The sequence below is a fragment of the Belonocnema kinseyi genome, chromosome 8, assembly GCF_010883055.1.
Source record: "Belonocnema kinseyi isolate 2016_QV_RU_SX_M_011 chromosome 8, B_treatae_v1, whole genome shotgun sequence".
NCBI lineage: Eukaryota > Metazoa > Arthropoda > Insecta > Hymenoptera > Cynipidae > Belonocnema > Belonocnema kinseyi.
In genome coordinates, this window is record NC_046664.1 from 103,745,650 (window position 1) to 103,768,617 (window position 22,968).

At 33.1% G+C, this 22,968-nt stretch overlaps 2 protein-coding genes across 5 annotated transcripts in view; one reads left to right on the forward strand and one right to left on the reverse strand.

Annotated features, from left to right (window-relative positions):
- Positions 1–19,263, reverse strand: part of LOC117179103 — a 195,249-nt gene extending 175,986 nt beyond the window's left edge. The window contains exon 1 of one of the 2 annotated variants that reach the window (XM_033370770.1): positions 18,916–19,263. The gene's annotated coding sequence lies outside the window, so the exon portion shown is untranslated. The remainder of the gene's footprint in view (positions 1–18,915) is intronic. The other variant, XM_033370768.1, reaches the window with a different exon arrangement.
- Positions 1–22,968, forward strand: part of LOC117179102 (elongation factor-like GTPase 1) — a 495,923-nt gene that overhangs the window by 193,395 nt on the left and 279,560 nt on the right. The gene's annotated exons all lie outside the window — the stretch shown is intronic.

Below are 22,968 nucleotides of genomic sequence, written 5' to 3' on the forward strand. Positions count from 1 at the left end.
GGGAAATTTTCTGCAATTCATAATTGGCGTGTCTTTTAGCTTCTAAATTGTTGCTAAATGAACGAAAGCAACCGGAAGTGGGAATATTTTATGTTCGAAGATACAGTATAACACGTGCACTTTTGGCACTCATCTACAGAAATTTCCGTATTCTACTTGTTATACTATATTCAAAAGTCAATAGATTTTTTTGCGAAATGTTTTGCTGATTCCGCAGTCGGTCATATTTGAAAAAAGCTGTGGGTTTTGCAAAGGGATTTTATATTTTTTTCTAAATAGCGAGCAATTATGCGTTATACTGTGAGAACCGGGAGAAAGCCGGGAAACGAAAATTATAAAAACAGAGGCCACCCTGAACAAGTTCTTTGTAAAGGATTATGGTGATCAAAAAAAGTATTGAGCGATTTGCATTCAACCACGTTAAGATCAACATCATCCAGCTTGAACTAATTAAATTCGATTCAATCATTTAGTACTTTTTTGGCAAATATTTTCGAGAGATTTTCAAGTACACGTAAGGCTCAGTTTCGATCGTCATTTAAATGAATAAAATAAACAGATCAGCGGCTTTTTGTAAATCTCTTCTAATTGTAGTAATATTTAATCCGGAATTATTAAGATCAAATAAGTTCAAATAAGTGATGAAACGTTATGAAAAAAAACCTTCAGCAAAACAAGATTAAATAACTTTTCTTTGTATCCTTCGATTTTTTCACCAAAAAAAATTTTACCTCAAGTTTTAAAGATGTTTTCTTTTCAATTAGTCATTTTAACTCATTTAGAGAGAAGTTTTCTCGGAATAGAACCATCATTGAAATGATTAGAAAACATAATAGAAATTCTTGTTCCTAGTTTTTCTCGCCTGAAGAAATGTTCTGCTTATCGAAGGCATTAAACCCTGACCAGGTAAATGAGCTTCCACGTAGAGCGTTTCTATAGACACCTATATACAATACGGCCTTCGGCATGATACTGAGAAATCGGTAACAGTGGAATTCGATTTTTTCGACTTTTGTGTTGGAGCTCTGCGATTAGGGCAAAACTGTAGGCGTGTAGTGAAGGATGGGTCATTGTCGTAGACTCGAATAGTAGAAAATTGTTCAAAATTCCCGCGAAACTGAAACGTGCCTTAATCGAGGAGAGTCCGGTCTTGCCACGGGAAAAATAACGTTACCGTTAAGGAAGCCAAGCGCTCTGTTACTCTTCTCGTTTCCATTGAAGTTGCAATGAGATACGAGAGAGCCTAAGCGAGTTACAAACTACGTGGGAAGAGAGACGAACCGGAGATTTTAGAATTGATATTAATTTACTTGTTACAAAACAAAACGTCCCAACTATTTTTTTGGATATAAGCATTTTTATCAAATAATCTCAGAGAAAATAATCTAAGATGCAGAAGATACCACATAAATCGCAGATTAGCGATAAAGCATCTATCGTATAGGACTGATAATTTTGCGAGGCAGAAAGTTATCTATAGAACTGTTTTCTAGGATATCTAAATATATCTGAAGGTTTTTAATCGAAACATTTATTCAATAATGACAACAATCAAAAAAATTAAAACAAAACGTAAGGGGAATTGAAAGAGGTACACATAAGAATAAAGAAGGAATGAAATTTTATTTGAAATTTCGTTCATTTGTGTTAAATTGTTTAAAGTGTTTAAATTTAAAAATCCCTTTTTATCTGGTCAAGAGACTCCCACTAACTTTTTCTCTCTTTCCAAGAGATGAGCATTAACTCTGGAGTTAAAAATTGGATTGAAATTTAAAGAGCGACACAATTGAGGCAGCTGGTTCATTTATTCAAATTTTAAAGCCGTGAATGCAATACATTTTCAGGGTCACGGACACCATGCACCTGGCTTCAGATATCAAACACTGTTAGAATTTAATGTATGGTGCGTATTCCTGATACCGCTTTCTGTGCCAATTCACCCAATTATCCCCTCGAAGGCTTGATTATACATCATGAACTGTAATTACTTGGAATATAGTGCGTTTGATTATTTTTCATATTTTTATAACGAACGTTACAGAGCTACTGTGCATTTTTTAAATTTTATACTGTTATTACCGTAATAGAATGTTTCACATTGGCTTCATAAATTGAAAGCGAATAAAAAAATTTTTCCCTCTTATTGCATTTTTAAAGTTTACTCAATTAAGAAAGTAATCAGTGCGTTTATTGTCATTATTAGTAGATTTAATCCATTCATAGTAAAATTCTACTAATTCAGTTAGTAGTAATTCAATTTCTACTTATTCATTTAGTTAGCATTTGGTTGTTACTGTTATTATTATTTCTATTAATATTATACCATTAAGCCGCATCCCTTTTGGGTATAAGCGTGAATCACATGGTGGGGAAGGTAGTAATGTGAGGATGAGGGTGTAGATTTTTTTTTATATTGGTCTAGAATTTCTGTGTTGTTCATTTAAACGACACGTTCCTTCCTCAACACTGCTCCGACCAAGGTTGCTGACAAATCTATCTAGCGATCACCCCAAGTGAAGAGACTCACAAAGTCGTCATGTGAGGTTGCCCATTTGGGCCCATTTCTATCCAAGGTCTTTTATTTCAGGCGTCATTCACTCTGCTAACACTCTTTTTATTAATTATTTGTCGCCATACTTTTCTGTTCTGGCATACTTCTCTTCTGTGGATATTTTTAATTCATATTTTGTACTGAAGAAGACGTTTTTATGTTTATATTTTGTACATTCTCAATTTCTCATTAATTAAAAGGTATTGGTTTTACGTAAAAATGACTTTTACTGATTTCATTAAATGTCGATGCTTGGAGCCAGGAAAAACACTTTAAAAAGAATGAAAGAAGAAAGGATGAGTCCGTTATCCAGCCATTTTGGATTATAATTGAAAAAGCTAGAGCCTCTTGAACAATTTTTAGACCATTTTTTTGGTTTAAAAAAAATGATTAGAGTTCCCATGTGGAAAAAGCTCCGTTCAGGCCGCGTAGGATGATGACCCCCCGCAGGGGCCCACAAGGGTGATCCATGCGTGGGAAATGTACGAGGGCCCCAATCTCCGAGGGCACAGTTCGCTTACCCTCACGGATCAACCAGAAAAATCTCGAAGTCCAAAACGTAAATATTTTATATCCTAAAAAATTGAAATAAAAAATACGTTTAAAAATATGATTCATGCGTTCTAAAATTTCGAAAAACTATAAATACAAATGTCCCGAAAACAAATTTTTTCCTGCTTTATTAAGAAAAAATTCTAAGTTCCATCTTTATGAAAAATTGTAAAGGTTCAGAAAAATTTATATTTTATGTCAATCATAAATGTTGTAAAATAGTGTAAAATTTTGAATGCTCATAAAAATTTACATTTTCTGTCATTATTTTAAAAGGATTTAAAGTAGTCTACAACGGGGAAAAAACGAAATATTACCTGAGGAAAAATTGTAATCGATTTAAATTATTGATTTAAAAATGATTTTATTGATATTCCTGGTAACAGTTCGTGTATTTCACATTTACGTAACGTCGTATAATAATAAATAACTAGAAAAAGAAAGGTTAAAATTTGGTTCTTTGACTTTTCTAAACTGTAGCTTATAACGATGGTTTTTTCATCGAGTTTCAACTTGCCGGTTTAGCGCAGTGGTTTTTTTTATAGATATGTAGATTCGATACCCCGTAGCGTTAGAAATGTTATTTATGATATAATGTTTAAAAATGTAATATATGTATTCACTGTAAATCGGACGATTAATATTTAAGGTCAAAATAGTCGCAATCAATTAATATTTATTTTTAAATACCTTTTTTGTCATATCGTTAACAGCAGTACGGTACTAGTTAGCACTGACGCAGTTCTGCCCCTATTATGAATTTCCTATTAGTACAGTACTGCGCTAGTAGAGATATCCAGCGCAGGCCCAGCACTGACAGCCCAGTACAAAATAGCGTTGTCATCCCAGAGATATGCCAGTACAGGTGCCAGCACTGGCAAAGAAAACAAGTGGGCTTCATGATGGCAACCATGAGGGATCTATGAGGGAAGCCCATGTTGCATCCCTATGGATTAGCATGTCGTTGCCATGAGAGGAATCGCCTGGATTGCCCTCATGGATTCCACAAGGCTTGAAAGCAATCCATACAGGCCCCCTCAATTTTTCCAAACGGGTTATAGCATTTACAAATATTAAGGAAGTATCCTCGGTACGTAGCAAGTCAGTTGAGAGAATGCTTCGACATGTTATTGGATCACACAATCACAGTCATAAGTTTGGCAACGTCGTGTGTGAGCACGCGTGTTATTCAAAATTCCCGCATAAACTATAGCTCGTGGAACGGATGCGACGTTGTCATATCTTCAGTTCGCTAACGTCAGTCATACATTTACGGTATAAATAATTTTTTCTATTCTTCTAGACTCTGAATGATACTTTTCAAAGCAGATATGTATTTCGAATAACATTTTATATATTTCAGAATTATTTCAGAATTTTTTTATTTTTCAATCTTTGTATATACCACAAAATGTGCGTCTTTCCATAAGATCACATGTTATTTTCAATAATTGATTTTTCGATTATGAAGCTCTAAAAGGTTTCAAAATTTTAACCAGAGCTTCAGTGCATTTTAGTACAACTGTCATCCAAATATCAAACGATTCTCATTTGTAATTGAATTATCGAGGATAGTGGTGGGGGGGGGGGGGGCATAAACCAGTTAATAGTCAATGATTTTTTTAAAGTTAACAAGATGTTGAATTGATCCATTTTTTTCTCATTTCGAGTTCTACATTATTGTAAACAATATTTCTATAAGTATTAATCACATGAAAAAAAAAACAATGATTTGGTAATTTAATTATTTCTAACAAGCTGTATTTCGTCGGCTTTGCCTCCATCTGAGGGGAAAGCCGACCGCAGCTTTTTATGAAAATAAAAACATCTAAAGATAAGAAAATATGATGGTTTGCTTCTATTGTATTTTATGTACTGGAAAAATTACCTTCAAACATATCCAGCAAGAAGCATAAGTTATTTTGAACAAAAATTGAGAAAGCTATAATATAACCTCTGATTCGTTAACATTCTACTAAAAACGGACTTCACGTAATGTTTCTACCGTACTAATACAAAAGACATGCATACCGATCGGATTGAGAATAATAATATTTAATAGTTTCTTCATTTATCGACGAAACTTGTCACACGTGTATTAACTAAGCACTTGTAAATAATATTTTTGTCGAGCCTGCCCCCCTGGCCAGGCCTCACTTATTTATGAGATTGAATATTTTTTGGACTTGAATTACGTATAATTATTATAATTACATTGTGTGATATTCTTTTATCTGTCAAAATATAAAATTTGTATACTATAAGTAAGTATTCTGAATTTACTTGAAACATCGAAAATTTTAAGTTTGATCTCATAAAAAATAATCGAAAATTTTTTTTCGGTAAAACTCTGCAAGATACGTAAAAAGATGATCAGACTAATATTGTTTTTTCAAAAAAGGTCTACAAATTGTTATGAATCACTTTTTTATAGGACGGGTAGTTTTTATTTAATTCGTAAAAACACTGAAAATAAAAAATTACATTTTTAGTTAAATGACACAATCTGAGAAAAAATAAAGAGACAAAAGTTAGTGACGACACACAGTAAAAAAAAGTGTTCAAAATGATACCGAAATCAATATCATTTTGATATGCAACAAAAATGATACCGAATTCAACAGAATTTTGATCGGCCGGAGTGAATGATCTACTTTTGAGATCATAATGATCTGATTCGGGATCATGTGTGAAGTCAAACCAAGATGGCTGAAGTTCTTAGAGTTCTTTATCTCATATGCAAGCTTTTAATGGTTTTTGATCGTGCAGTATACTTTATTATATATACTATTAGAAAATATCACCTGTTAAGTGTAGTTGTCACTTATGTGCGGTTTGATACAATTTTTAGGATATGTCGCTATGACACCGGCGCCATGAATTGGCAGCCATTCTGTTTAGTCTGTAAAATGAACCAAAAATAAGATCAAATTGATCCGAATGGACTGATCCCCGTGCAGAAATCTCGGTCTTGCCCCGATCGGGGCCAGACCAGTCCAGGTCGGGTCCCGATCGGGAATCCTGGTCGGGGCCAGGCCGCGGATGAAACACACGCCCAGATCGGGGCCAGGTCGGGACACCTGATTGGGAAACCCGATCCGTGTCCCATCGGTGTCCGATCGGTACACGATGAGTCTCATTATAATCCATTCATGAATTTCACAAATGGAGATTTAATATAAGTAAACTCGAAAGTATCGAACGGTCCTCTCCCTTCGAAGGCCATCTTAATGCTCTGAATTTCCAATTCAGTTATTTTAAGTTAAAATTAAAGTACGACAGGCACGAAAAGAAAAGGTTTCAGAATACAAAATTTAATTATACTTTTGAAAAACGTAAAATTATTGTAAAATTATTGTGGATGGTATCAGTTCCGAGGAAAAGTTTTGTTTTTTATGAAAAAAATGGATGATAACTAGAAATATTTTAAATAAGAATTTCAATTTCTTGAAAAAAATGTTGTCTCTAAAACTTTTTAAAAAATTAGAGAAAGTTTTTTCGCAAAAAGATTCCCTACAACTTGACATTTTCGAATGCTTTCAAAGAAAATCAATGGGAAATAACCTATCATTTACGATTTATAATATTTTACTGTAAATAAATTCAATTTCCTGCTAATTGCATTACTTCTTGAAAAATTCGAGAAGGTGGTTGTAGATAATTTTTTCGCCAAAAAATTGCGCTATCATTTATTAGATCGTTTTATTTTTTTAAATCGGTTAAGAAGAAATATAGACCAAACAACTTTTAAACAAAAATGAAAAATTTTGAATGAAATATTTCTGGTTATTTTAAATATTATTTACAGAATTTAAATAATTCATTTAAATCATTTTTATTACTATCAATTAATTTCGAACAAATGGACGTTTTTATAACTTGAAATGTCAATGTTTATAATGAAAAAGAAAAAAAACTTTGTTTATCATTTTAAACTTCGCGCGAAACTAATTAGATTCCGATTGCGACGCATGCGCAGTTGAGTAACTAGCTCTTGCTGGAATGTTATGAAAATTGGTCCATAATTTATTTCTGTAATAGATTTATTATTAATACAAAATCAAAGTCTCAATAACATTATCGATTGTATCACATATTTTACTCTTATAATTTAAAAACATTACAATTTTGGGCATACTGCAATTCATTTCTTGTAAATAGATTTCATAATTCGAACTCTACATTAAATCGAAAAACCTTAAGTTCTTTAATAATAATTGAAAATAAAATAACTTGATCAATTTCATCATATAATATTTGACCCATATAATGGTAAATATACTAATTTTACCTAAAACAATGAAATTAATTATTAATTTATTTGGGGTTAGGTTTCAATTTGCTCGCAAAGTGTAATTACTTACTCTCATCTTCCTTGCACAGGTTTCGAGGTCTACTGACTTGTTTTTAATGCCTTCGAACACGTGACTTACTCGCCTTATGCATTTTTAATCATTGCTAGAATATTATAAACGAGTAGTATGTATACAAATTTCACTGCACTACCGGAAAAAATCAAGGAGCTCTAGTTCTGTGAGCGCATGGAGATGGCGTTTCAGTAGGAAATCGGTCTGGCCGGGTCGGGCCCAGGTAGGGGCCACAGAGTTCTACCGATCAGGGCCAGATCGGGAAATCCGACCGGGGCCAGATCGGTATTACGTTTGAAATCGGACGATTTCTGCACGGGTCATTATGATCTCGAGAGTCAAATGGTCGTTGGAGCAAAATACTCTGCAACAAAATTGATCCTTTTTTTTACTGTGCACATTTGTTCCAATACCAATGCATATTATGAATGTTAATAATATAAAGTTATTGATAAAATGAATAAAGGTAATATTTCATAAAATAGTGTTGAATACATTGTAGAAAAGTTTGCATTTTTGACAAAATCGAGTGCGAAGCACGAGATACGCGACGAGAATGTGTTCGTTAAAGCCGATTGAGCTTGAAAAAAAAATAAATGCAATCACCAAATTACAGTTATCACTACTTGACTTTTAATTTTAAGAGGTCTGTGTACAGAGATTTTTTAATAATACATTTTAACTTCTTTGTAGTTTTTATATTATTTTCATGGACACTCTTCTTCCTATCCTCCGTCCTTCCTATGACTTTTTTAATAGATTCGAAACTTTTTTATTGAAGTTAAGACAAATTGTAAATATTGTTAATTATTATGGAAATTCAGTCGATATAATATTTATGTAGGCATTTTATCTTGATAAATTATGTGATCAGAAAGAAGGCAGTTATTCAAGGTTTACAGTAATCTGGAATTTCTGGCACGTGGCGTGAAATAAATAGGTATATTTATATACTGTTGCATACATTAATAAGATATGAGGTCGTGCAATCGTACCGTTGAACTATGCTCCACTGTGGCGAGTAACCACATTAATCGGTAACCTTTATCCTGTGGTAACCTGTGGTTTGTAAATTAACATTATAGAGATTTAACCGCGCTGTAAACACGTACAATCGGCGAAAAAGTGAGTTCAACTGACCATTCCTATAACACCTGTGAGTCTACCAAGATCGATTCAATTTTTTATACAATTAATCTCAAATTGATATGTCCTATATACGATATTTTATTTTTTTATCTTTGAATCTGATAGAACTTTAAGTTTTCTTTTAAATCCGACGGAGTATTTTAAAACACTTTAAAATTAATAAATATGGTTGAAAGACAGTATACTCAAAAACCCCAGTCACTTTCTGTTTTAAACTTTTACTATTATAACAAACATATTTAATAAGATTTTATCGTATGCTAGTGCCTCCTAGGGAATGGAGATTCTTTCTTCTGTCATAAGTTTCGGAGAGAAGAATTTTGTCAATGGAACCATTATTCACCGCCAGGAAGAGGATGACATTTTTCCAGATACACGGAGAAAAATAAATTTTCAAATCTAACATTTACATGTTCAGGGTTTACATATTTTTTGTGCATATTCAAACAAAAAACAGACCAAGGGTATGAAATATGAATCCGATGATACATTCAGTCAAGTTTGAGGTTATGTTTAATATTTATAATTCAAAACCTTCAAATCAAAAATAAAAACGGGGTTACTAAGCTGAGAATAAATGATCTGTAATCAACATTAAAAATTCTATCTATTTTCGGTTACTCACTCTCAAATTTTATTTAAAATTTACAATCAGTTTGGCGCCATTTTGTCAAATGTATTTAAGTCAATATAAACTCAAACTTAAGAACGTTGTTCTGTCCTATAGAGAGACAAAAGACGTTATATCGAAAATATTGGGACGACGATTTCTCAAGCTCAGCTTAGAGGGCAGCACCGCGAATGGAGATGTGCTTTGTACGCAGGCATGCGGCATTATTTGCAGTTATCTTAATTTTCTGTTACCTGGAAAGCTATGTGCTGTGGTCCTTTACTTTTACACCAAAATACCACATACATAACTGCAATTTCGAAAATAATGGAACATTAAAGATCTATTTAAAAAGTGAAACTAAAACAGCCATAACTAAACATGCTTATGATTTTAGAAATAACTTTTACTCCGATTTTTTATACTTCTATATGAGACAAATTAAATCTTTTCCTGTGCTTATGACGTTCAACATTTTTCACCAATTTGAAAATGAAGAAAAAATGGTTTTATTTCGTTTTTGACCACCAAAATTCTCATCAACAATATAAAATAAAAGTCAAGAACTATTTCTTTACTGCAATTCTTTAGAACAAAAGATGAACGCTCTACGATGAAATTCACTCGGTTCCGAGTCTAAACATGTCGAAATGAGTCAAGGCATCAAATTACAGAAATACGTTTTCAACCAAATTTATAATATTTGGTATCTCAGTCGAATAAAAAACAATTAAAAAATGTAATTTATACAAGCAGAGGATTTAAACAAAAAAATAGTTCAACTTTCAACCAAAGAGAGGAACCTTAAATTAAATATGTAGTTAAACTTTCAACTAAAGAGATACATTTTTGACTAAAATTATGAATTCTGAGCTGGGATAGTTAATTATTTTTTGGTTAAAATAATTAATTTTTAACCATAAAAACACGAATTTTCAACCAAACATGAACTTTCAACTAAAATGATGAATCTTTAACAAAAGAAAGAATTTTTAACAAAATGTTTCAACCTAAAGCCAAGCAGTTGAATTTTCAACAAAAAATATAATTTTTTAATGAATAATGTAATATTTCGACCAAAAAGATCTTAATTTTCAATAAAAAATAGTTGAATTTAACAAAAAATGCAAATCTTCAACAAGATAATTAAATTATCAATCAAAGAAGATTAACTTTTAACCATATCGTTGTATTTTTATCCAAAGAAGATTAAATTTATACTCAAACATGCGGATTTTCGAATTAAATCGACGATTTTAAAAAAAGTTGAATTTTCAACCAAAGAGAATGATTTTTTAATAAAATGGTGGAATTGTACACCAAATCATAACATTTTTAAATAAAAATTCCCTGATTTTTTCCTGAACAAAAGAATTCCCTAACTTTCCCTTGATTTCCAGGTTTCCCTTGATCTACCTTGTCTAGATAAAAGACTCTTCTGTCCTTGTTTTATTATAGGACTCTTGAGACATTAGTATATATTTTTCTCCGTTTGTGTTAATATTTTTTATAATATTAAGAAAATGATAAAGTCCCGAATAAAAATGCTTCTTCTTGAGTTCGACTTGAATTGTCCCCAATCAAGACATGCTGAAGTCGAAAAGTTCGACTTGAGCATGTCTCAGTTTTGAGACGGAGCCAGACTTCATTTTATGTCTTGGAGACAAGTTTCTATGCCTTAAGACATAAATTTATCTCTTGAGTCGAATATTTATGATTCCAACACGAGCGGTTTTTAACTTCGAGTGTATACCTGTCCAAACAAAAAGGGTCATTCTGACTGTCATAAAAGCTCATCTTTGTTAATGATCAAACAATCTTGTCTATTTTTATACAATATTTATCTTAAATCAACTTATGGACGGATTTTCATTTGGATTATACTTGTTTGACGATGATACCGAAAATGCTGTTTGTTTTTACGTATTTCTAGTGGCTTAGGAGATCCATCTACAAAGTTACCATTTTTATTTTTTTTAAGAAAATTTTTGGGGGATATACTCGTTCAAACCCACAGAGTCTGCTTTTTTTATGAAAAATAAGTAATTTTTCATTCATCAATTTTAATCTTATTTATGAGTCGAAAAAGGTTCGAACATCTGAGCCAAGACAAGGGTCGTCTTGAGACAAGTAAACGTCGGTTTACCTGTCTTTGTCATAAAAGTAAGACGAAGGTCTATGTCTCGACTCAGTTCTGAGACGCAGACAGACATCGATGTCTTGGAGACGAACTCAAGACAAAACCAAGTTGGGCTCAAGTCGAAGCATTTTTACTCGGGGTCGTAATATTTTTCTTCATAAAACCTTAACGTCTGCAATAGCTTGGTGCAAAAAAACACCGTTTTTTTTACATTTCGAGGCACATTTATTTTTTAACTGCATAAATTTTAGGAAATCTAGAGTATATTATTAGTGCTCCCCGAAATGCACTAAAGCTTTAATCAAGAATATCTTTAAATTTAACAGAGGTAGGTGATTTTAAATTTAGGTCTCTGTATTCGTTTCATTTCCTCTAGAATTTGAAAAAATTTATGAATTAACAATATAAAAAATACACCAAATACAACTTCACACAGATTCATTATGAGAATCTAGGGGAAAAGCATCATTTAGAGACTGTTTTTTCTCATCCAGAGCAACGTGAAATTTCGTCTGCAAACTATAGTCACCTTTCGTCGGGCGTTATGTGGGTGAAATAGATGTTAATAAGCGGGTAAGTTAAAATAATAATTACCTAACTTTTAATATCCTCCCATTTACCAGTGACTATTAGCGTCTTGAATTAAAAATTGTACTTGGCGTAGTATAATTTTCAAATCTTAGGTTAGTCAAAACCGACATGACATTCAAACCACCAAAGGCGGAATGTAAGAACTAAGTCGTGACCGCCTGCATCTAAATTGATGCCTGTTCGTTCGAAGAAATTTCCTCTAGATTTTCTGTATTCCACAAAGTGAAGTTAGCTGGTGGTAGAAGTGAAAATACCTAATTGTATATGTAGACGGTCATGACTTTTTCTATACATCCCGACTTTAGTTTAAATATAGACGGCCATGACTAAGCTGACATTTAGAAGTTGCATTAGGAAGTTATAATTTATTCTAAGTGACTAGTACGCACTGTTAACTGAAAGAAAGTTGAAAATTAGGTTAATATTATTTCAATTAGTTTCCTTATTAACAATTATTTAGTCTAATATCGCAAAGCGAATAGTTACTCTAACAACGTTCAGGTGGTTGACAGCACGGTTCAGCACTCCACAACTCTCGGCATGAGCCAAAATTCAGTCTCCAAATGATACATTCCCCTAGAATCTAGATGCCCAGATGTACAACTACGTTCAGAGGAATAAATTTGAGACTGAAAATTATCTCAAATGCGGAATATTACCTTATTAGTACATTTTATAAAAAAAATTGTTTGTAAATTTTCCATATCGTTAGTATACAAACCATTTTGAATTGCATGTTTGAATCACTTAACTCTATTAATTTGAGTCATATCGTCAATTAAATCTTCAAAACCGTTTGGGAACCACTAATTGAGAATCCCAACGTAAACTTTCAGGGGCGTAGAACCTATTAGGCACCAGATTTGGGTGAGTTACCGTTCTATGTCCCTTTGTGGCTACGCTGCTGGTTAGTTGAGCAAATATCTCTAAGAGTCTAGACCAGCGATTCCCGAACTAGTGCCAACGGCCGATGAGGCTGCCGCCGGCAGGGGGATGCCACCCCGGGCCGGGCAGCTAGGCAGGCTCCGAGACAGGCTCCCCGCTGCGAACAGAAGGCTACTTTCCTCGACTTTCGTGTACCTACCACAAATGACCCTTTCATTGTTATGAACTTGCAATAACTGAAATTATAGACTTAGCTCAATTAAATTTTAATTGGCAGAATCAATTTCGTAATATAATTTAAAGAAAATGAAAACAAAGTTTTTGAAAATCGGTTAATATCCGGACTAATAAATGAAATATTTACAAATCTTGTGAATGCAACAAAAATGCGATAACTCTTGAAGTTATTATCCGATCTTCTTCTACCTTTTTTTAACGTTTATTTGATAATCTAACAAATCTAACGGAACTTATTAAAATTCTATTGATTAATATTTAACCAACTTTTCATTTTTCTAAACCGGCTCTAATTCTCTAACAACGAAAAGGTCAGCGAAGCAAGCAACCGAGCACGAACGACTAGCGTCCAGTGTCTCACTTGGGTTCCAGTATTGTGAAAAAATTTGAGGGTGGGGCCCCTGCCGCTGCCCAGATAGTGCATAAAAAGTTTGGGAATCACTGGTCTAGACTCCACAGGGCTCCTCTCTCACTGCGAAACTGCGGGGGCCAGGAGTTCTAGAAATTCATAACTCGAAGGTTCTCTTATTGGGAGTTGAGTGTACTTCAATTTCCCTTAAATTAAATTAATACAGCATTTTTTTATAATTTAGAAGGAAAAAAATCAATAATAGATACACCGTACTTTTCAAAAGTGTATGTTTTTTAACTATTCTAATCTACTATCCTTTAGATACCTCTTCTAATATATCTTTCAGCACAAAGCATCTTCACAAAATTGTTATGACCATCTTGGCTATTTATCTACAAGTCTCTTCTTTATATAAAAAAAAACACAAAGACATTGGAACATCTGATTGTCGATATCCTTAAAACGCGTTGGTAAATGAAAACAGGCATTTGTTGTTGAAGTCCACCGATCTCTTATTATCTAATGAAGAGAACTATAGTTGACTCACAGGCATATCCTCCTTTCAAAGTCAATGAAGTTCGGTCTTCGATAGGTTTGCGTGAACTACAATAAAATAAACTGCAATACTTTGTCTAAAGTCGCGCCTAATAACACGCTTTGTGTTGTTGCGAATTCCCTTCTCGCGAATTTCGCATTTCGCTTCGTAGTTCGAGCGGATCAACATTTCGAACAGACACGGCGCGTCACTTCGCGGAGACCATCAAGTAAATGCACGAAGGAATGCTCCAATTTGAAAAAGGTCCGTTACATCGATCCATCATTCGGTTCGCGTTATGCGATTGCCACGCGAAAACGATATTAGCTAGTTACTTGGATTACCGTTAGAGCAATAAAAGGGTTCACTGCACCAACATGATACCAACCCTGTGAGAATGCGAATAAATTATTCGCCTCATACGTTCGGAGATTCGGCTTGCATCTAAATCTATTTACAGCAACTCGAGACTATAATTATTTGTGAGAAAGGTGGACAAACAATCGAATTTAAGTGGATTTTGGATCTTTATAAGCAGTAAAAAGAATTTATTCCAGCAATTTTATATTCTAACGACTTCGTTAATAGGATTTTATTTTTAAAACAAAGTATTGGTATTGTCGTTAAAGTCGAAGGAGGTTAACTATTCGTAATCCAGTGACACGTATTTTAGCTTAAAATATTATTTTCATACTCGAGTCCGATTCCCGCTAATGGAGTTATTATGCTTGCATAAGTTTTACTATGAATTTTTTGTTTTCAGTAGTTTAACAATTCTTGATTTTAAAGTTTTCGAACATGTAACACAAAATTTTTTTTTTAAATTCAATATCATCTTTCCTACGGAGGAAAATAAATGATTCTCGTTTGTTTATAAGTTACATTTTTTTGTTCTCAAGAGAAACAATATTGAATTTATTTATATCGCTGAATATCACCTACTTTGACTTTGACCATAATATTATAATGATAGTATTTTATGGCAATAAAATCGAAAGGAGGAAGTTTCTTCTAGGAAGTCATATTGAGTTTTAAAACATAAGGTATTGTCTGAGTGAATTTTCCCCATATGAGCGAAGTTACACCGCTTTATGGAATAAGTTGACATGTTTACATTTTAGCTTCAAATTTCATTAAATAAAATTTACTATGGAATTTTGGTAAAAATTGCAATATGTATAAGTTAAAAAATTAAACGCTGTCCAAAATGTTTGGTTCAGACAATATAATTTTTTGCTATTTCTGCAAAAATATTTGTTTCTTAGTTCAAACAGATTTTTGTCTACGTAGCCAACGTTTTTTTAACAAATAAGAATTTTTCAGTTCATCTGCTTTTACAATCATTTTAATCTTGACATGATAGTATGATATTTTTCATTTCAAAGACAATAAGTGTCCAACTTTTTCAGTAGATACTGATTTCGATAAAATAGAAATACATAACTGAAATTTTATATTTTATAATTTTCCGTACTTTATTGTCGTATGTAGATGTGTTACAATTATTTTAAAGGAATGAAGAAAGTTATCGTAAATTACTAAGAAAACAAGCTATTATTAATTAGTATACACTCTTTACGAAGTTATACTATGCAGCTTCAGTAATTCTATTGTTAATTTAATTCATAATTTATAATATAAAATGTAGGTACAAATTTCAAATATTTGACATTTCCAAACAAAATATTGGTTCTTTTAGCAAACCTTTTGTTGTCCTGGCAAAATGTTTAAAGATCTCTGTTTCGATTAAATGCAGAACATTTTTGGGTTCAAAAACACAATTATTGCTATTATGGCAAACAAATAGTTTTTTATTCAAAGCTAGAACTTTTTCCAGTGTAATAACATTTGAAAACAATTATATGTTTCCATTGATCTTGAAGCCTGGAAAAGCCAGGAAAATTAAAAACCGAAATTCTGTAACAAATCATTTCTTCCCTTTTTTTCAAGTAAACTTTTTTTCTAGATTCCACTGCAAAAGTTTTTAGAAATTTTCTTACATAGCTGCACACGCGGTGTTATGTCTACGTTCGCCGTGATTTTACACGATATTTCTCGAAATAACATTTCAATTGCCGCCCTTATGTAGAACTGCAGTTTCTCTACGCTTGACTGGCACTTCAAAGCGAAGAGTATAATGTTCGTGACGTAAAGAGCACTTAAACCGTTCGTTCGCATAAAACTATTATCAGTAATTAAAGGGATCAGTTAAATATTCACAAACCACGAAGCCGGAAGCTTTCATGAGGAAAAGATACTCATTTAGAAAAGTTTGTCATTGACACAAATATTTATTCATCTTCGTGTATTTATGCAAGAATTGACAGCAGATTAAAAAAAATTATTAAATTTGTATCCTATGAATAACATGTAACGTTACACGAGGTAAGGCCCCACTTTGTCGGTATGAATTTACCTATTGGCGCATATTTCGGATAAATTCCCTGCATTTTAAGGCCCGATTGAATAGTGTAGGTTAAAAACCTATTTCTAAAGAACCTATTTTTCGCTTTGCACACTTGGATATTATGTTAAATTAATAACACAATGTTTACCTTAAAACTCACTTATAATCGAACTCTGATGGACATAACTTAATGAAGATAATTAAATTATAAAATAATACCGCAATTAAAGTAGATATAATGACTTGATAAATAGAATTTGCAGGTTATGTGGCAACGTTGTCAACATACAGACAAATTCCCATGCAAGAAACTTTTCGTCTCAAGTCATTGATCGATAACTGTAATTCGATTTCTAACTTACCAGTCCTACTTTGCAAGCGTTTCCTTTGCGAATGCGTGTTGATGCGCTTTTCAAGAGCGCTCTAAATCAACCCTTTGGCTCTCTACAGGTATCTATTGGAGCTCAAATTCTAAATGATACCAGCTTTTGTTTGAGACGCAACTTTAGTGAAACCACCGTTTTTTTATGTGAGAGACAAGAAAAGTTAGACATGAAAATTTAATTTCGAATTTGGAATTCAAATCGAAAATATGTTTCTCATTTTTTCCATCCCAAATTAAGACAGGAACTTCAATTATTAGGCACTCTTATGACGAAATTCCATCTCGCTAACAAAGGAATATTAACGGTATAGTGAAACCAAGGAAATTAAAATCAACGCTGAGTTGATAGCATATGAAAAGAAAATATCTTCAGATGTCAATCAATGTTTTAAAAGGTGATTTGATTTTTTTATGAAGAGATTAAAATATGAAAATATGAAGTCAATGCTCTTAATTTGCATATAAATTACAAAGAGAATGCAATTTTGGTATAACAATCTAGAGCATCAAGTTTATGTGCAAATAGTTTGCAATTACAATCAAATCAAATATGAGAATCACATGGAAGCTGTATTCCGTGTCAAATTATTCATAAAAATGATGCCAGATTTTTTAAATCATAATTTTCTTATCTTAAATTGAACAATCGATTATTTTTCAGGATATGAATTTAACATATCACGTATCTATACGCTTTTTGGCCCGGAATTTTATTTAGTCCAGGTGAAAAAGTTATATATACTTTTTGGATATAGTGAACAAAACACTAATATTCTTCATTTATTTTCTACGGAACAATTATTTATAAAGCTAATGAAAAATACCATTGTCTTGTCCACTATATATAAACTATATATAACTCTTTACCTGGGACATTTAAACAGCTGTAAAAATAAAAATATATATTTTTTCCAATATTCTCTCTTTAAATCTGAATTATAGCGGTTATATACACAAATGAGCGAATTTATTAGCTAATTTTTTATCATAAAAACTATTGAAAATTAACAAATTTTCAGAGAAAATATATTCAAATTTCAATCGTGTTTTACAAATGCCCATTACAAAAGTTGCTATGCAATTACACGAATATTTATTGACAACTTCCTGACAAAATAATGAAATGATTTGTCTTCATATAAAAATGTATATTGTTAGTACATTTTCACGTGAAATTATGTGATTTTCTTAAAGTGCTGTATAGGGGAGACCACCTTATAGGAGGTAATGAACCAACAGTTGATTATCGTTAATTAAGAGCTCAGATATACCTAAAATGATTATTCCTGATTTTAATTAATTAACAAATATAGAGTCCTAACTATTAATTGAATTAAATTAATTACTTCACATATATTAGTATTTTAAATTATTCGTGATTATCTACTATAGCCAAGTGAATTTCACTTGTCAAGTTACAGCACGTTTTTCGTCTATTCAAAATACAATTTTACATGTTATTAAACATTGAGCCAGTGGGAATAATTTAATTTGATAGCAAACAAAAAACAAAAATTATTGTATGATAATAATCAAATATTTAAAAAACTATCCAAAGAAAGTCCATTTTTTACTGAGTGTAATTTTTCTATACCTTTAAAAGTAATGTTTCTCTTTTCCTTTTGTATATTTAAATTAAAAAAAGATTATCGAATTTTGTTTATCCCTTAATCAAACCAGTAAGCATTTCCACAGCTTCACAACGCAATATCACTGATTGAATTTATTTATTGATCTGAATTTATAGTACCAATTCGTCTACAAATTAATTTAGTATCGATTTGACCTTGCATTTAAAAAAATTACTAGCAAAATAGTAGAATTTTGTTATAAATGATTAATTATTGATAACTACTCCAACATTGAAATCTGTACTAAAAAATTGGTAATCGACTTTGCGCCACTTGGATTAATAGCTTTTTACTTATTCAGATTTTGACTTTTTCACATTAAAATGTTTCAATGCTAACAAAAAATACGTGATTGAACTAATAATTAATTTGTACCACGTGGTACAGTTTCATCACTGAAAATGTCGATTGTAGAACCACTAGCACATAGTTTGTCACTATAGACTTTTGTTTGTGAACGTTAGAGAGACAAACTTATTTCCATGTGGCGAGAAAACGATTCACAGGCAATAATCTATTGTACCTGCTGTCACTGCAATTCGCTGCACTCTCACAGGTGCTGTCAGCAATCGTAATGAATCAGAATTCACGAAAAGAGGTTCACTTTTCTCGGAAGCACAAGGGTGAAGCCGAAGCTCGAATTAGAATCGGATCGACAGAGGTTTTACAAAAACTTGAATGGGGAAACAACAAGAGCAATTTGACGCTGGTAACGAAGTTGTCTTTTGCGGTGTCCAGTCGCTCTCCCGAAGCAAACTTGGGCCTTAAGTGCACTGAAAAACAGTTGGTAACGTTCTAAACGCGATGGTTTCCAACGGGTTCGGAGTTCGAGCCCGACTGCGGCTTCTCGTAGGAGGGGTCCTGCCTATGAGTCCCCGCTAGTCCCACTTACCAACCAACCAGAAACCGCGACTACCGTGGAATCCTAGTCAGCATCTTAGCCAATCCTCTCACAACGAGAGACTGTCGGACGTCGTCGTCGTATCGGCTTCCCGGTGCGCTGCTACTGTCAAACATCAGAGAAAACAGAAACCTTGAGAAAGAGTTTCAAGTTGATAGGCAAGGCCCTTTCTCGAACACCCAGAGTAATTGTGATGCCTCCCTCGCTTACACTTATAAGAATAGCGGGGACGACAAAAAAGCTGCTCTAGCGGATAATGATGCCATTTAATGGACATCAGCAAGAAAATTCACTTTTTTCGTCCTAAAGGTGAAGGATTCGATTATCGAAGACGATTCTAACCTCGAAATAAGCAAAGAGTCTTTCAAAAAAAAGGGAAGTCTGTTTTCTTCCAGAGATTTATTAGAGGCAGTGGTAGCTCATGGAAAAAATTTGACAACATATTTTATTTAAAAAAAAAATCGAGTGTAATGTACTTCTCGATGAGTTAAATGCACTGTACACCTGTTTTTAAATTCAATTGAATTTGATTTAATTCTCTTGAAGTCTTTTTAAGTGTTTTGTAATCGCCTGGAATTATTTTGAAATCAACTTTAGTTATTCGGCCAATTGCTTTGAGTTTAGCTTGAATTCTGAATTTCGGAATAAACTTAAATTGAATGTTCTATTGAATTTACCCAAATTGTTTCGAATTTTCTTGAATCATTTTGAATTCTATTAAATTCCCTCTGAATGCTCTTAAATTCGTTTGAATTTCCTTGAATTCGTTTCATTTTTTGCAAATTAATTTTTAATTATTAGGGGCCATCATATAATACCTGAGAATCAGGGGGGGGGGGGAGTGGATTATCACGCGAGGTCTGTGAGGGGGGATAAGTCTGTGCTGGCGGAGGTTTACTTGTTTCAATGTTGAAGTTTCAAATATACTTTTAAAAACTCAATTTCAATGTGTTATACTCTACAATGCATAAATATTTTGTTTGGCATCTATTCTTTATAATTATAAATCAAGATGAAAATTTCAGGATTTTCTTATATTTAGAGGGGGGGGGGGGCAATACGTTACGACGTAGTTTTCAAAGGAGTGTCTTTAAAGGCTCTTTTACATCTTTCGTCAATTGGTCATCGACTGACTAACATTTTGGAATATACATTCACAACTTCGGTGAATTCAGTTAAATCTGTACAGTAATATTTTCGTTATCTTCTGAAACTCACTGAAAGATTAATAAAATATTACTAGATTTCACTCAATTTTCCGGAGGTTTAAGTGGATATTTCGATATGTTTTTCAGTCGACGACTGATTGACGGAAGGTGTAAAAGAGCCATAAGAAATATTACCATAGCCTGAGAACGCTGAGGAAACTCAACGCTGAGAATTACTGCTGTTTTATTTTTGGGGAGGGGGATATGTAGAGACGAAATTCTGCGCCTAATACACAGAGATAAATGGTTGTTTAAACGTAATATGTACATTTTCAGGGTTAAAATGTTAACATGATTAACTATAGAACAGCAGTATAAATGGTCAAATTTAGTATCTGTTGATAGAAACAGGTAAAGTGTATGAAATATCGATCAGATGATACATTCAGTCAAGTTGAGGTTATGCTTAATATTTGTAATTCAAACCGTTTGAAATAAAAATAAAAACTGTCTAAGTAAGCTGAGATCGAATAACCTGTAATCGACAATAAAAATTCTATATATTTTCGAGTACTCAAAGTCAAATTTTATTTGAAATTAACAAACATTTTGTCAAATGTATTCGTTAGTGTGACCTCAAACTTAAGAACCTTGTTCCGTCGTATAGAGAGTCAAAAGTCGTTATCCGATTTTAATTAAGGATAGCTACTTTTTATCTCTTGAAAATTTTCCAAATTGTAAATTTAAGAAAATTAAAACTATTTTCCATAATTTTAGTATCGCAAATATAGCCGTGAAATATAGTCCTGAAATTCAAATTCCTGCACCGGTACACTCCGATCTGAACTGACGCAGGTCGGAGAGAGAAAGAAGAAGTAAGACGGAGCGATCGGAGGGTTCTTGCTCTACACCATTGCAGGATAAACGAATACGCTATTAGTTAAACATAAAAATACTTTTACGCGTTACATCTGAAAAAGATAGTAGAAGTTCGGCAAAATGAGCCCTAGAACAGTTAAAAATAACTATTATGTTGAAAGTTATTCATAATTGAACAAAAATTGAACAAAGGCTTCATTTTAAAGCTTCCCCTAGCAGGAGAGGGGGGGGGGCAACAGAAGCTACGGTGAATTTCATTGGGGGATTGAGGGGTTCCAGAATGTCCAAACTCAGGCGGAATCAACAAGAATCAATCGTACTGATGCAGCTCAATGCATAGAATCGATTTTCTAGTGAAGGGCCTCTCGTCTAAATTGCTAGTGGCGTTGACCCTCCGGTATTCTGATACTTAATGATAATTCGAGAAAATAAAATTTTGAATTGTAAATGTAATGTGTATAAATACACTCAAATGTATGTTATTTATTTTCACTTGAAATATTTATTTTTGTTTTTTCTTCTTTATGAATTAACCAAAAAAATTGATGTGATATGACCAATATTAGATTTCAACGTTATATATTCTAGGAACCGGGTAGATATTGCCTCTTTATGCCTAAACTAAATATTGCCTCTTGGGAGGCCGCAGCCCCAGCCAGATTGTCTAGGCAGAAAAATCTAGGTTTTCCCTCTGCTGGCTCTCACAGGTTATTGTCGTGTGCTACATGACTTAAGTTATGCATATACTTACTTTTTAGCAGTATATTCGTGAATCAAACTAAATAGGAAACCTTGATTATCAATATATATTTTTAAAACAATTTCAATCAATTCATTATTTTATCGAGTTGACCTTCTAAAGCTCTCGACAGGTAAAACTAAATACGCTGTGAGTCCAAAATGAAATTGGCAGTATTATTATTACAACATTAAGCCATTTCCCTTTCGGGGTAGGTGTGACTCACTCAGTAGGGGAAAGGAGTAGTGTGTGGAAGGGATAGAGATTTTCAGATTGATCTAGAATTCTCTTGCTATTTAAGTAAATAACACGTCCGTTCCGCAGCACTGCTACGACCCAGGTTGCTGATCAATCTCTCTAGCAATCACCCCAAGCGAAGAACCTCACGAAGTCGTTATGTAAGGTTCCCCACTTGGGTCCATTATTAGCCAAGGTCTTTTGTTTCAGGCGTCATTCACTCTACTGACACTCTTTTTGTTAACTATTTGCCGCCATACTTTCTTGTCCTGGCATACTTCTCTAGCTTCTTTTATGTCCATGCATTTTTTCATGCAGACTCTCGTGTTTCTGTGACTTCTTATGTCTCTTCTAACTAGGGTCTCATTCACACATTCTAACTATTCATTCCGCGGTCTACCTCCGGGCACACTGCCATTTACTTTACCTTGATACACTTGTTTCGTTAGTCGTTCATTTGGCATTCTCTCAACATGCCCGAACCATCTTAACCGATTTCTTTCCCATGTGTCTACTAGCGTCTCTTCTGCACCACATTCTTTTAGAATTATCTCCTTACTTACTTTGTCTATCAGGGTTTTCCCGTATATTATGCGCATGAATCTCATGTCAATTGCGTTAATTTTACTCTTATCTTTTTCTTGATAAGTCCATGTCTCGCTACCGTATAGT